We start from the raw sequence: 14,613 nt of genomic DNA, 5'->3' as shown, positions 1-14,613 counted from the left end.
TGCTCAAAATGATTGTTCAATATACTTTAAGAAACCGAGATGGACTGTGCACCTAGTTCAAACACAATTACCCTGCTGGTTCACAGTGACATGACGGGTTTTTTTTTTTTAATCTATTTATTTTACACGAAAGGCTATGTGGAGGTTGAAGTCCAGACCTTGCCCGCATAGTAGTGTTCTGTAGAAAGAAAAAGGGAAACTTACCTAAATTGTTTTTTAAAACCTTTCATTTTCTGTATTCGAAGCAGCAATATGACCCTGTCTTTTCCTTTTCCCTCTAAGGCCCCTCAAGATTTAACCAGTGCAACATTCCATAGCAGGGCAAAGTACAAAAAGCAGGGACAACAGATAATATTAAAAATCCGGCTTAACAAGAACTAAGTTTTGGATCAGAATAGAGACACTAAATTAATACCCCTCAAAGTGTCATAAGCGTATTTAGCCAAACGTACAGCCGTTGCTCCTTAAACTCCAGCATGCTAAAAGAACGTGCTTGAAGAAGCGGGCTCTATCCCGCAAATGATTATGATGGACTAAACTGTTATTAGTCGTCTTAAGGTGCCCACAGTTGCCTGTTTCTTTTCACAACAATGAGAACCATTCATGAGTCTCTTACTCCAATGCCTTCCAGCTCCCCCTCACCAGCTCTTCCCATCAGGGGCTAACCAAAGGTAACATTTCTGTACTTTTGAGTCAGATAGGGAGGAGCCTCTTTTCCCTTACTACTGCAGTTCTGAGTCACAACCTGCCCCGCTCATTCAACAAGAGGAGTGGGTGATAGGGTGGTGCTCATCCTTTTCAGTGCACACAAGAACTCCTGAAAGTGCCAGCTGGTACTGAAAGTGACACTCTGATAAGTGCCCCACATGAGTGCGGGGGGGGGGGGGGAAGCAACTTGTGACTAAGCACGTGACAGGAACATGGGGGGTTATCTGGCAGGGTTCCAATGTCTGAATCATGCTGCCTTGTAAAATGGGCACACACCTTTACCCAGAACCACACAAATGCTTCCTTATAGCCTGACCCTACCACCTCCTCCTCTTCTAGGCTTGAGCCTGCAATGGAATTTCACCTCTAAAATATATTCCCCTGCCTGGCAGAGGTTATCTGCCTGATTATCACTTCCTAAGCTTCTTAACTACCTACCCCGATGTGCACCGTGCACCTCTAACCCCTTATGCTCATGGACTGACTGATCCTGTCTTACATCACTACATCACTTCTCATGCTTCACACTCTGACATTAAAGTCCATACACAACCACAACCTTTGGTCAAAGTCTTACTTCGCTTTCCATCACAAAACTATTTAAAGCTGTAGATATCTCTAACCACAAGATTTCCGCTCCAAGCAGATTTGTATTTGTTTTTACTTCATTTATACCCTGCCATTCTCCCCAACAGGAACTCAAAGCAGCTCACATTGTTCACTCCTCACAACTACCTTGTGAGGTAGGTTCGGATGACAGTGTGTGACTGGCCCAAGATCACCCAGCAAGCTGACACGGCAGACTGGAGATTTAAACCTGGCCCTTCCAGATCCTACTCCAACACTCTAGGCACTATGCAACACTTGCTGCAGATTCTCATTTGGATCTCCCCAATTTTGAAGTAGCCTGCAGGTTTCTTTGGACCATGCACATCAGCTCAAAACTACCACTTCCTGGTTTCCCCAGAGATGACCACTGCTCACCCCCATAGTCTCTTAAAACTATACTCACTCAGCCTGTGCGATTCCTGGACCTGCAGCTTTCATGACCTCACTTCCTTGCAGCACATCCTTGAAGCACATCAAATCTTTTCAAAATCCTTTTTATACATTGTACCCCAACCTTTCATCCTACCCCACCTTCACATGCAACACCAGCCTTCCTTACCAGGCCTGTGAATTTTGCTGGACAATCCACACACACACACACAAAAAAAAAGCTCATCCCATAAAAATAGGTGAACTGTTCTAAGAATAACTAATCAATAGTGGAAATCTATCCACTACAGTATTTCCATAATGTATACCTTATTCTTAGAGCAATTTGCTTTTTGCCTTGTACATTCCCAGAACCATTTACGCCACCTCCCACCCTACATCCTGGCTCCTGGGGTCTGGACACCCTCCCCACCACACCCTTCAGAATTCTGCCCATCACCATGGCCTTTCTTTCCAAGGCATAGCTGATGGGCCATTATTATTTGTATATATATTTGTTACCCTCCCTTTTTCTTCAGGCTCAAAGAGGGGCACCTAGAATCACAGAGTTGGATGGGACCTCAAGAGTCATCTAGTAAAACATACAGCAAGATAAGATGCATAAATATAATCTACAATAAATAATTAAGATCCAAAACATCTAAAACAGTTCTAGTCTTCATTGCCTGTTTCTAGAATTACAATGGCAAGGAAGGAGAGAAGGGGCAGAGAAGATTTACCTGCCCCCAAATGGTATATAAATGGGACTCTGACAGGGAGGCCAGTTCTATTCAGTGTTTTAGGCCTCAAACATAGGTCTGGTGAACAGCTCCATTTTACAAGCCTTGCAGAACTGTTCAGGGTCCTGCTGGGCTCTGATCTCATTTGGGTGAATGTTCCACCATGCTGGAGCCAGGGCAGAAAAAGCCTTGGCTCTGGTTGAGGCCAGTTAGATCTCCTTGGGACTGGGGACATTAAGTAGATTTTGCTGGGTTGATCTTAATACCCTCTCCCAAAGCTTCCAACCACATTAAAAGCTTGCACGTGCACACACACATTTGCATGCCCCCTCAAATGCTATAACCAAAACAAACTGAAAATAATCTCACCTCTTAACTAAGCCAAGCTCTTTCACCCATTTTACCCTCTTCCACTACCATCACACTCCCCATTGCAAGCTGTGTTGCCCTCAAGATGCCCCCTAAATGTCCTAACTGAAGTTCAAAAGCTCTACTTCAAAAATGCTTTAAAAGAAAATTAATAAGCGACTACCAAAGACCAACAGAAAGGACCCTCCTTCTCATATCTAAACCCTCACCCTCCCCAGAAAGAGTTATCATCCCATTTGATTCCTTCACAATATAACCACACACTCCACTCTTAAAGAACATGGAAATAAATCTAGATGGGAAGCCATATTTTTCTGCAGCAGTGTCAGAGGCCCTGGGGTACCTTAAAGTCTAACAAAACACATTCCTGCCTAACCTTTCATGAGTCAGAGCCCTCTCGCTCCCTCTAATGCTGTGACTCAGTAAAGACGAGCACTTTTAATCAATTTCTAAAATGCTCTTGGCTGCACATGGAGGGGTGGGGGCCACAAAATTCCCACACACACTCCAAAAAAGCCAAGCCCTCTCTTCAGCATAGACAGCTTACATGGTGTAGCAGTTAAGAGCAGTGGCCTCTAATCTGAAGATCTGGGTTTGATTCCCTACTCCTCCCCATGCAGGCACCTGGGTGACCTTGAGTCACAGTTCTGTTAAGAGTTATTCTTGCAGAGCAGTTCTCACAGAGCTCTCAGCCTCACCTACCTCACAGGATACCTGTCGTGGGGAAAGAAAGGGAAGGCAATTGTCAGCCGTTTTGAGACTCCACCTGGCAGCAAAATGCGGGGTATAAAAACCGACCCTTCTACTTCTTCCCCCAAATGCAATTCCGTCCTGGCCCCAGATCACCGCACCCCCAGGCTCTCCCCTGGGCAACTCCCCCCTTAGAAACCCCAGTCCCCCGCCCCTCCCCGAAAAACAATAGCGGAAGCTTAAAGACTTCCCATCCAGATACCCCAAATATATATATATAATTAATATCAGTTTAACCTCTCTTGCCACCCAATGCTAGAGCACAAACCTTCCCACCCCCACCCACCTCTCCCTTTAAACCCCCCCCTCAAAAAGGGCATTTCGAAGACCCCGCAGAGGCACCCCTCTCCCACCATCCCCAGCCGGGGCCTGGGCGGCCTCTCACCCACCGAGAGCATTGAATGTCCAGGCGCGGAGCGGGCCGGGCGCCTCCCACACGGCCAAGGCGGGGAGGACTCCTCTGCCTGCTGCAAGGCGCGGAAGTGGGCCAGAGCCGCGGAAGAACAGGGGAGGAGGAAGAGGAGCAGGAAGAGGACCGCGCACTGCCCAACACGGCAACGTCGCGTAGCAGCCCCCAAACCGGACCTGACCGGCCGACGACGCGACGCACGCGCGAAAGGGCGAGAAGAGGGGAGGGGGACCGCCAGGCCACCACCCACCAACCACAAGGCCCGCCGGGAAACGGCCCCGCCCGCGCCCTCCCTCGCGCAGGCGCAGGCGGCCCGCCCCACCTTCCGCGCGCCGCCCAATGGTACGGCTCGCTCTGCCTCCCCCACCTTCCCCCGCGCCGCAAGTGGCGGTGGTACGACCCCTCCCCTAGTCGGCGACAGGCGCTAACCGCTTCGCCGCTGCCCAACCCCTATAATGGTAGGGGCAAGGATCCCCCCGCGCGGAGCGAAGGCGATGGTACTTTCCACCCTAGATCCGCAATGGACGCAGTCCCCCCTAAGGGAACAGTGGTACGCTCCGGGTGTTCTGGCATGAGGCTGAAGGCTTTGGGCGCTGCCGCGCGCGCTAAGTAGTGTGCTTTTCGTCTACTTCGCGCCTGGATTTTGCTGCGCGGAGGGGCTTGAAACTGCGTTGCTCAGCACTTGCAAAGCAATTCCGCCGACCTCGGAAAGCCTCGTGCTCGGTAGGGCAGCTGGAAATTAGCTTTAGAGGAGAAAATATCTTGAACACTGTCAAATCTTGCGTTGCTTGAATGGCCTAACGAATGCGCATCGGGACATGAACGTTTTGGAGGGAGAGTCCAGAGACGCCATCTCCCATTACTTCAATAGGCAAGAGGGTGGCCATCTGAGGAGCACAGGACCTAGGAAGAGTCTCCACCCAGGGCACACGCGCTTTTAGAGACGCACGTTCAACCATAATAATTGCTATAATTTAAATAATTCCAGGTCGCCCTTAGGCTGCGTCAGCGAAACAAATCCAGTGGCACCTTAAAGGCTATCTAAACTTAAACTGGCCAGAGCTTTTGTGACTTTCTTCAGAGGCAATGGAGATAAAAGCTTATGGGGGAGTAGACTTTGTCTTTCTAATGCTGCTGGACTTTTATCATCCAGGGGTAGTCAAACCTGTGGTCCTCCAGATGTTCATGGACTACAATTCCCATGAGCCCCCTGCCAGCATTTGCTGGCAGGGGGCTCATGGGAATTGTAATCCATGAACATCTGGAGGACCACAGGTTGACTACCCCTGCTAGACTACACTAGATATACAATTTCCATAGTGATAGATTCAAGTGGCTAGCACTGTTGATCTGAAGCAGCACAAAACAAAATCAGAGTCCAGTGGCACCTTTAAGACCAACAACGATTTATTCAAGGCTTTCAAGTGCAAGCACCCTTCCTCAGACTAAGAACTACTATCATCATGACAGTCTAATTATGACATAATCATAACAGACTAATTCCCATACTGTGAGCTCAACTCAAGTCATTCAAATGCTTATCAAAAAGCTCCTTCAGCAAAATAAATTTTTGAATTACCTGGGTTCTAGATTATTAGTTCAATTACAAATTTTCCTCTCTATGGCTTTGTATTTAGGTTCCTCTTTTGTCGCTAGTTTGTCAAGGATTGGGTTGTCGATTCGTTTGCTTGGACTGTAATGCAATATCTGGAGTTTGCACTGAAACATCTCTGCTCATTGCACGTAACACTTTTTTTCTAAACTAAACCATTCCAAGCCTTCCAGCTTTTCCTCAAAGTAAAGGTGCTCCAACCTCTTGAACATCTTAGTAGCTTTCCAAGATCTGGTGAGATCATATGAGACATGATGCTACAGTATACTTAATCAGAATCCATATATTGATTCAGACCCTTAGTCCAGCTAAGTCAGTTTTTTCTGAGGCAGAGTCCTTTCACCTGAGCCTTTTAAATGGCAATAACAGTGACCATCTCAACACTGGAGGCTCTGCACTGGGCTGCAGGCTGGAGTTTGAGCTGGGGTGGGTTGCCCTGCCTCTTCCTGCTCCCACCCAGAGGAGTATTTGGCCAGGTGCACCTTGCCCGCCCTAGATTTGTGCTCCCACATAGGAGTTGAGGCTCTATCACAGAGCCATGGCCCCTCTGAGTCAGAATAAATAGGCATCTACCACAAGTGGTGTCGGGCTATTGTTCAGTCAATATCACTATGAATTGTATTTTATTGTTGGTTTGTATGTTTTAGCTTTCTTTGATTATTTTGTTTCTGTGTGTTGAAGTGCTATTAAGTAATTTCTGATGTATTGCAACACTATGAATTGATTTTCCCCCAGAACTTTGCCATTAACAGCATTGTCTGGTTCTTGCAAACTGAAGGCCTTTACCAACTCAATCCAGCTCATGTTGGATCTTCCCTGCTGCCTTCAACTTTTCCTAGCATTATTTTGCATATCTTAACTTACATTAAAAAAAAATTGCTTTCCTGGATCAAACCAAGGACCCATCCAAACCTTGTTTCCAACACTGCTGGTACACAATAGCAGCAGCCCTCTCCTGTTTTTCTCCACTAGCATCTGGTTTTCATAGGTATACACAGTTGCGCAAATTAAGACTGGGCAAGGTGATTTTTAAATGATGGCCATCAGTGGTCCTTGGTGCGTTTCAAGTGGTCCCTTAGAGACCACAGTAGCATTAAGAAAGGAAAATACTTAACAGCCAGATGTTTCTTTGAAGTTTCTACCACATGCCAAAGGAGCAACTCACTATTCAGTTGAAAGGAAACCTTAAGAAAGGCAACTTGGCTGCATTTACAGTGCAATCGGCTGCGGGGAAAGTAGAAAAGAAGTCCTCAGATGGGCACATAGTTGCCCTCCCTACCCATGTACAGTGTGCATAGTTTTGACAGATTGTAACCACAGAGGAGAAATTCAGTTGCTGAATTTTAACTTGAAAGCCTTCCAAGGGGAGAAAGATAATGTGGTTTGCCACAAGGAAGAAGAAAACCAGAATACTGGACCTTAGCACATTTGTGTTTAAGAACTTTGACCTACTTTGGTTTTTCAAATCATTATTTTCAGGCTAGCTCTAGGATGCCTTTGTATGAAAGCTGCTTCACCATAGCTCTTGACCGGATACCGAAAGCTGGCTTACCCGTGTTGGAGTGCCAAGGAAATGGGACAATTACAGGCAGAAAGCCAGCCCAAGGATTATCCCCATTTTTCTATGCGACTTGAGTGAATAGTTTAAGATCATCCTAAAACAAAGATTGTATATGGAGTCCTTATCTCCCTTTCCTATGGCCAGAAATCCTGACTTCATGATCTGGAGGCAGGTAACTTCAAAGCTGAGATCAGTAGAAAGTGACTGTTAGCCTGCCTATGTAAATAAGAGAAATGCAGGGTTATTTTCCCAGTTAGAAAAAGAGAACACCAACACCACCCCCCAGCATACAACTGGTAGGGAATAGACGGCAAAGGACGGGAAACAAAACATATTGCCAGTTTTCATCAGCACTCTCACAGTACATTTATCACCGGGCTCTACAGCTGACTTAAGCTCATCTGAAATTAGTACATGGAAAATATTATCTCATATCTGAAAAACTAGTGCTATAGTTGTAGGCCAAATGCCTCTCTATGGCACGTAACACCACTTATCAGTTGGGGATAATAAGTTAGCTACAGCAGTGGTCCCCAACCTTTTTCAAGCTGGGGACCGGCGTCAGCAAGGAGGGCGATTGCCCGGCCATGCATGCCGCACGTGCGCGGCCCTGCTTCCCCCTCCCCCCCCCACAGTAAGAAGCTTGCCAGGCTGCAAGTTTGCAGCCTGGTAAGTTTCTTACTGCGGGGAGGTGGGGCGAGGAGAGGGAGCCGCGGCCCAGTGCCAGGGCCTTTGCAGCCCGGCACCGGGCCGCGGCCCGGTGGTTGGGGACCACCGAGCTACAGCCATCAATTAAAAAGCATGAACTGGCCATGGTGGTCCAAGTTCTGATAATGTCCAGCTTAGATTACTGTAACATACAATCCAGAATCATAGAGTTGGAAGGGACCTCCTGGATCACCTAGTCCAACCCCCTGTACTATGCAGGATACTCAATCGGTTTAAGAAGTAGTAGCAGCAGCCAGAATATTGTCATGGGCTGGAAACCATCTTCCTTCCTTCCATTTCTATAGCACCTCTCCCCACAAGTGGGCTCAGGGAGGTTTTCAAAGTTAAAAACAAAATATCCCTCTCTTCAGCTTCTTCAATAACACCTACCAGGCTAATTGGACTGGAGAAGGTATAAGATAGGGAGGAGGGGGAAGCTAAAGAGAAGGAGGGAGGCCCATATAGGTCTGGCAGAAGAGTGCTGTTTTACAGTCTCCATGGAACCTTGGCAACTCATTCCACCAGGTTAGAACCAGGGCTGAAAGGGCCTTGGCGCTTTGTCAAGGCCAGACAAAGGTCTTTAGAGCTGGGGATTATCAGTAAATTGGTGTTGGCATCTGCTAAGGTCCTAAAGGTTTCTTCTGGGATACTGAAAGGACCAACTCCTCCTGCTGTCTCCTCCTGCCCATCTGTACAAATCCTCTTCTAACCAGAGGATCATTTTTGGAAATCATTTTAGGGTGCTGAATGTTGTTTTTTCTGCCTTGGCTTATTTTTATGGTATGCGTTAATACTGATAATTCTTGTGCTGTTTTATTACTTTATCCTATTTTTAACATTTCAGGAAGTTTCTAGAGAGGCAGGATATAAATCTCCAATTATAAATAGAATGAAAATATTACAGGAATAATCAATGCGTGCAATTTAGCTTTCTTCCTCCCGCTGCTACCAGAATTGTTGAACTTTTATTCACTCCTTTGGGAAAATGCAAATGTATGTGGAATGTCTTTAGTGCCAAGTTGAACCATTTAGAATATGTGCTGTAAGAAGAGACCCAGACTTGACCGGCTGTGGAGAAGAGAGGCTCCAGTGGCTGAGACTTTGGTGTGAAAACAGAAGGAAGAAAGACTGACTGTATCTGTATTCTCAGCCTTCCTGCAAGGTGCTTAGGGTGGCATACATATAGCCATCTCACAACAATCTTGCAAGAACTGCTTACATTTCATTTTCAGACCTGAGGAAAAGTTAAATCCTCGCTTTTCCACTTCATCTGCTCTATGTTTCTGTTTCACCACTAGAGAGCAGCAGAGAAACACCATTGGGCACTGAAGGAAAATACAACTCATGGACTGAACAGAGGAAGAGGAAGAAGAGTTAGTTTTTATAACCCAGTTCTCACACCCCAAAAGAGTCTCAAAGCAGCTTACAAATCATCTTCCCTTCCTCTCCCCATATCAGACACCCTGTGAGGTAGGTGGGGCTGAAAGAGCCCTGACAGGACTGTTCTGTGAGAACAACTCTAACAGAACTGTGACTAGCCCAATGTTACCCTGCTGGCTGCATGTCGAGAATCATACCCAGCTATCCAGATTAAAGGCCTCCATAGTTAACCAAGCTGGCTACATGAGTAGGGCACACGGCCTTTCTAAAGGTTAATTAAGTTGTAGATGAAATTTTTTCATGTTTTTCTCCTTTCATCTATAGTTTGACCTCTCCAAGGGCAGATTCAAGTGGGTAGCCGTGTTGGTCTGAAGCAGCACAACAAAAGAAAATCAGAGTCCAGTGGCACCTTTAAGACCAACAAAGATTTGTTCAAGGCATGAGCTTTTGAGTGCTTGCACTCAAAGGCTCACGCCTTGAATAAATCTCTGTTGGTCTCTCTAAGGGCCTTATCTAAGTTCCTGTTATATTGTCGTTTAAGATCACTGATATTGTGTTACTTAGAACCACTGTTAGATTATTGTTGTTGTTGTATTTGTTTACGTTATATTAATTCGTTCCATGTATTCCCCCATGATGTTGTATGTAAACCGTCCTGAGCCATATGGAACGGTATAGAAATAATAAAGAAATTTAAAAAATAGTCTGCTTAACACAGATTGTAAGGATCTCCTGCCAATTTTTTTTTCTATTTTACTATCTTATAAACCATATTATAAATAAGTGGGTCATTTATAAGATAGTTACCTTTATGGACCTTTGATACTAATAGACCCAAATTATATGGCTTAAAATATAAAGTATAAGGTATATAAAATATAAGAATTAGGTAATGGGTTGAAGACTTTGTTTGTATCCCTGAAAAAAACAATTAAGAAATAAGTTTACTGAGGAAGTAAAATACGAAATACGAGGTTTTATACCTAGGAACTGGTTCTGAATAAAGCTTTTTGCCATCGCCAGCTTGGAAATTTCTGTTTAAAGATTTTTCTATGCCAAACATTGCCTTCTTAATTTATTTATTTGATTTCTAAACTGCCACTCCTAGCCAGCTAGCTCACAGCAGCTAACAACAATCATCATTAAAAATACAATAAGACATCAACATCCCTCACATGCTTCGTAACCCACCCCCCAACTCCCATCTCCCAAATCTTAACCCCATCAAGCCATCACTTTCTGCAGTTAATCCAGGGACAATGTACCAGAGTACCAAAAGGGGGGCAAGAACTCCCGCCAGCTCAGCCTGGCCTCAACCCAATGCCTGGTGGATGAGCTGCATTTTACAGGCCCTGCAGTACTGGACTAGTTCCATCAGGGCCCTCAGCTCTTCTGGGAGATCATTCCACCAGGCAGAGGCCAGAGCCAAAAAGGGCTGAGGCCAGACGCACCTCACAAGAGCAAGAGGTCACCAACATATTTGTACCCACAGAGCGCAAGACCCTGCAAGGGGCATAGGGGGTTAAACGGTCCTGCAGATTCAGTGGGCCCAGCCCGAATGGCCTTAAAGGTCAGCACCAAAACCTTGATCCAGTATTCAACTGATAATCAATGCAGCTGCCTCAGCACCAGCTGAGTGTGGGCTTTCCAAGGTGTACCAGTGATAATTTCAGCAGCTGCATTTTGCACTAGCTTTAATCTCCAGGTCAAGGACAAAGGAAGGCCTGCATAGAGTAAATTACAGAAATCCAGTCTGGAGGTGACCATCGCATGGATCACTGTGGCCAGGTGTTCTTGTGACAGGGTGCTATTAGCAGTGTCTGGCAAATGTGGACAAATGCCAGCTGGGCTACCCTAGTGACCTGAGCCTCCGTGGGTAAGGAATCATTTAGGATCACTTCCACATTCCTGGCTGTGTGCAAGGTCTTCATTTGTACAGTGTCCAGGAATGGAAAACGCGCTCCCTGATCTGTCCCTTTCCTACCAAATTTCGGGACCTCCATCTTTGAGGAGTTGAGCTTCAGCTGACTTTGCTTGAGCTAAACCGTCATTGCTTCCAAACACCTGGGGAGTCTTTCTGGGAAGGGAGGGGAGGAGTCAGGGTGGCGGTCCATCAAGAGTTAAAGCCGTTTGGGCTACTCTAGTGACCTGCATTTCAATTAAAAGGGAGGTATCGAAGATCACATCCAGATTCCTGATGGGTTGTACAATCTGAAGCCGCACACCATCCAGGCAGGGCAAATGCGCTTCTGACTCTATTCTCATCCTATCCAGCCACAGGACCTCCACCTTGGAGGTTTTGAGTTTCAGGTGACTCTGCTTGAGCCAAACCATCACCACTTCCAAGCATCTGGCAAATGTTTCTGGGAGGGATTCAGGTAAGCTGTCCATCAGGAGATAAAGCTGGGTATCATCTGCATACTGATGGCAACCCAGCCCATAACTCTGGACCAGGTGGGCCAGAGGGCACATGAAGATTTTAAACAATGTGGAGAGTATCATACCCTGTGGGACTCCACAAGGGAGTTGGTAACACCACGATTGTTTCTCCCCCACTGCAACCCTCTCTTCCATCAACACGGAAGAAATCCACCATAATGCCAATCCTGAAGAAAGATGACAACCAAGAATGTAAGAATTACCATGGCATCAGCCTCCTGTCAGTTATTAGCAAAGTGTTCATGATGATCATACAATCAAGGCTACGGGAACATCGTGAACAGAATAGTAGAGAAGAGCAAGCAGGATTTAGTATTGATCAAATGTTCACCATCTGTCAACTAGCAGAGGAAAGGATTAGGTGCAGAAAGAGAATTGTCATCGTCTTTATTGACTTCAAATCTGCTTTTGACTGTGTCCACTGGCCTTCTCTGTGGAAGGTACTAGAAACTGAAAATGTCCCCCCCCCCAAATAATCACACTTCTCAAAACAGCATATGATGGTTCAACAAGCCAAGTGCAAATTTGAAATGAGTTCACCATCCAAACTGGAGTGTGTCAAGTAGATGTGGCCTCTCCCCTAATTTTTAACATTGTGGTTGATGCCATTATGAGAAAAGTATTCAAGAATAGACGTGGAGTTCAATATGGCCAAAACAACTTCCTAACAGATCTAATGTTTGCAGATGATAGTGCCATATATGCCGATACAGCGGCTACTAACATCCTCTATGACGTTGCCTGCATTGCCCAATCTTATGGCTTAAAAATAAATGTGGACAAAACCAAAGTCATAAGCACAGATGGATCATTGACAAATGTATAACTCAATGAAGCCCAAAGAATTTAAATACTTAGGCTCATTGGTGCTAGAAAAGAAAGTGTCATCTACCACGGATTGGCCAAGCAACATCAGCATTTGCCACGTCAAATGGTGCCTCTGGAAGAAGACAAACATCTCTCTCAAGACCAAAGTTTGTCTCTTCCGGATACTAATCCTGCCAATCCTCCTATATGGGTCAGAAACATGGACTTTACTAAAACCTGATATAAACAAACTCAAGACCTTCCCAAATGCGATGCCTGCAGCAGATTCTGGGTGTCTCTTAATGTGATCATAATCAAAATGAGACAATTCAGACAAAATGTGACAATCAGCCGCAAATTAAAGTACAAATCCAAAAGCGTAGACTGCAGTGCTTTGGCCATGTCAGCAGAATGAACACCAGAAGACTGCCTCATAAACGCCTTTGTTGAGAACGACCAACTGAATGGAAGATCCAAAGAAATCATGACTTAAACAGATCGAGGAAGTCCTTAGAAACCAGCAATTGACTATCCATGTGGCTAAAACTACTGCCACCAATTGCAAAGAGTGGAAACGTATTATGAACAAGGCAAAAAAATCCAGCTGCACCTACAGCAGCGTATTAGCTGAGAGGACAACCTGCTCCACCAATTGCTAGCTAAAGGATAAAAAGAAGAACCCTCTACCTAAAAAGCAGAGACATCACCCTGCCAACAAAAGTGCGTCTAGTCAAGGCTATGGTATTCACAGGTGCAATGTATGGCTGTGAAAGTTGGGCCATAAGGAAGGCTGAGCATCAAAGAATTGAGGCTTTTGAACTCTGGTGCTGGAGAAGACTCTTGCGACTCCCTTGGACTGCAAGGCGAACAAACCGGTCAGTCCTAGAGGAGATCAGCCCTGCCTGCTCCTTAGAAGGCCAGATCCTGAAGATGAAACTCAAATACTTTGGCCACCTCATGAGAAGGAAGGACTCCCTGGAGAAGAGCCTAATGCTGGGAGCGATTGAGGACAAAAGAAGGGGATGACAGAGAATGAGGTGGCTGGATGGAGTCACTGAAGCAGTCGGTGTGAGCTTAAATGGACTTTGGGAAATAGTGGAGGACAGGAAGCCCTGGAGGATCATTGTCCATGGGGTCACGATGGGTCGGACACAACTTCACAACTAACAAAACAGTTGTTAAGACAAGTTAACATTCTGTTTAGTTCTGGTGAACTGACTGATCTGTTGTAAAGATAATCCAGCTTTGACCTGGATGGGCTTGCCCAATTCTAGCAGATCCTGGAAGCTAAGTAGGGTCAGCCTGGTTATTATTTGTATGGAAAACTACCAAGGAAATTCCAGGTTTCTACCCAGAAGCAGGCAATTGGAAACCCTGTGGGGTCCCTGTAAGTCAATGCAACTTGACAACAAAAGTAAAAGCCAAGCCTGTAGTGATATTGTTCCATCCAATCAACATTCACAGAAGCGGAGCCAGTGGGAGAATATCCCTTCATGACTATGGATGTGGGGGCCCAGTGGCTCTTTGTGGTGCACTTGAAAGCTTGAGAAATATGATCTCTCCTGGCTGAAGAAGGGACAAAGATGTGGTTTGCCTGTGAAGAAAGAGCAGATTTGAGTAGGGAGCAGAGAAGCAGAACTCTCTACTGGGGGTTAATGGAGCAGCATCGCTCTTTGAGTGGATTTGATGTGTGGTAGCCTCTTTGCCCCACCTTGACCTTTATCAACAAAGCAAATACAGCACACGGCCCTACATTTCCATACCAGGCCTTCTCAAGCTTCAAAAAGCCGAGATTGTAGCACACTACTGTAGCTCGGGGCTACAGCCTCATACTTGCCACCTGGGAATAAATCCCTTTAAGCAGAGTGTAAACTACTTCTGAGTAAGCATCCATAGGAGCGTGTTGTAATGCTACAGCTACGAACCGTAATCCTGCAGAGCTTTAAATCCAGCTACTTTCAGCCACTGCACCATGGACTTAAACTGCGCAACAAAGCGCATGCGTACTTTAGCAACTAACTGTACGGCCACCCCGCCCTGCCCAAAAGCCTCTCTCGTACGCATGCGCGATTCTGGTAGCCAGCGCGCGCCCGTGGCTCCGCTTTGTTCTTACCTCGCGGGCAGCCTTCCGCATGCGCAGCGATAGACTTCG

General features: G+C 46.0%; 1 protein-coding gene across 3 annotated transcripts in view; it reads right to left on the bottom strand.

The window, feature by feature from the left end:
- The window catches only part of PTP4A2 (protein tyrosine phosphatase 4A2), a 41,594-nt gene that overhangs the window by 26,259 nt on the left and 722 nt on the right, over positions 1-14,613 (bottom strand). Inside the window, exon 1 of one of the 3 annotated variants that reach the window (XM_077337448.1) lies at positions 14,575-14,594. The exons of 1 other annotated variant lie outside the window; for it this stretch is intronic. The gene's annotated coding sequence lies outside the window, so the exon portion shown is untranslated. Of the gene's footprint in view, positions 1-3,934; positions 4,198-14,574; positions 14,595-14,613 lie in introns of those variants that run through there. One more of the 3 variants, XM_077337446.1, reaches the window with a different exon arrangement.

The sequence above is a fragment of the Paroedura picta genome, chromosome 5 (assembly GCF_049243985.1).
Source record: "Paroedura picta isolate Pp20150507F chromosome 5, Ppicta_v3.0, whole genome shotgun sequence".
NCBI classification, from domain to species: Eukaryota; Metazoa; Chordata; class Lepidosauria; order Squamata; family Gekkonidae; genus Paroedura; species Paroedura picta.
The sequence above is the reverse complement of the archived record's forward strand: the minus strand, read 5'-3'. Positions and strand labels throughout refer to the sequence as shown.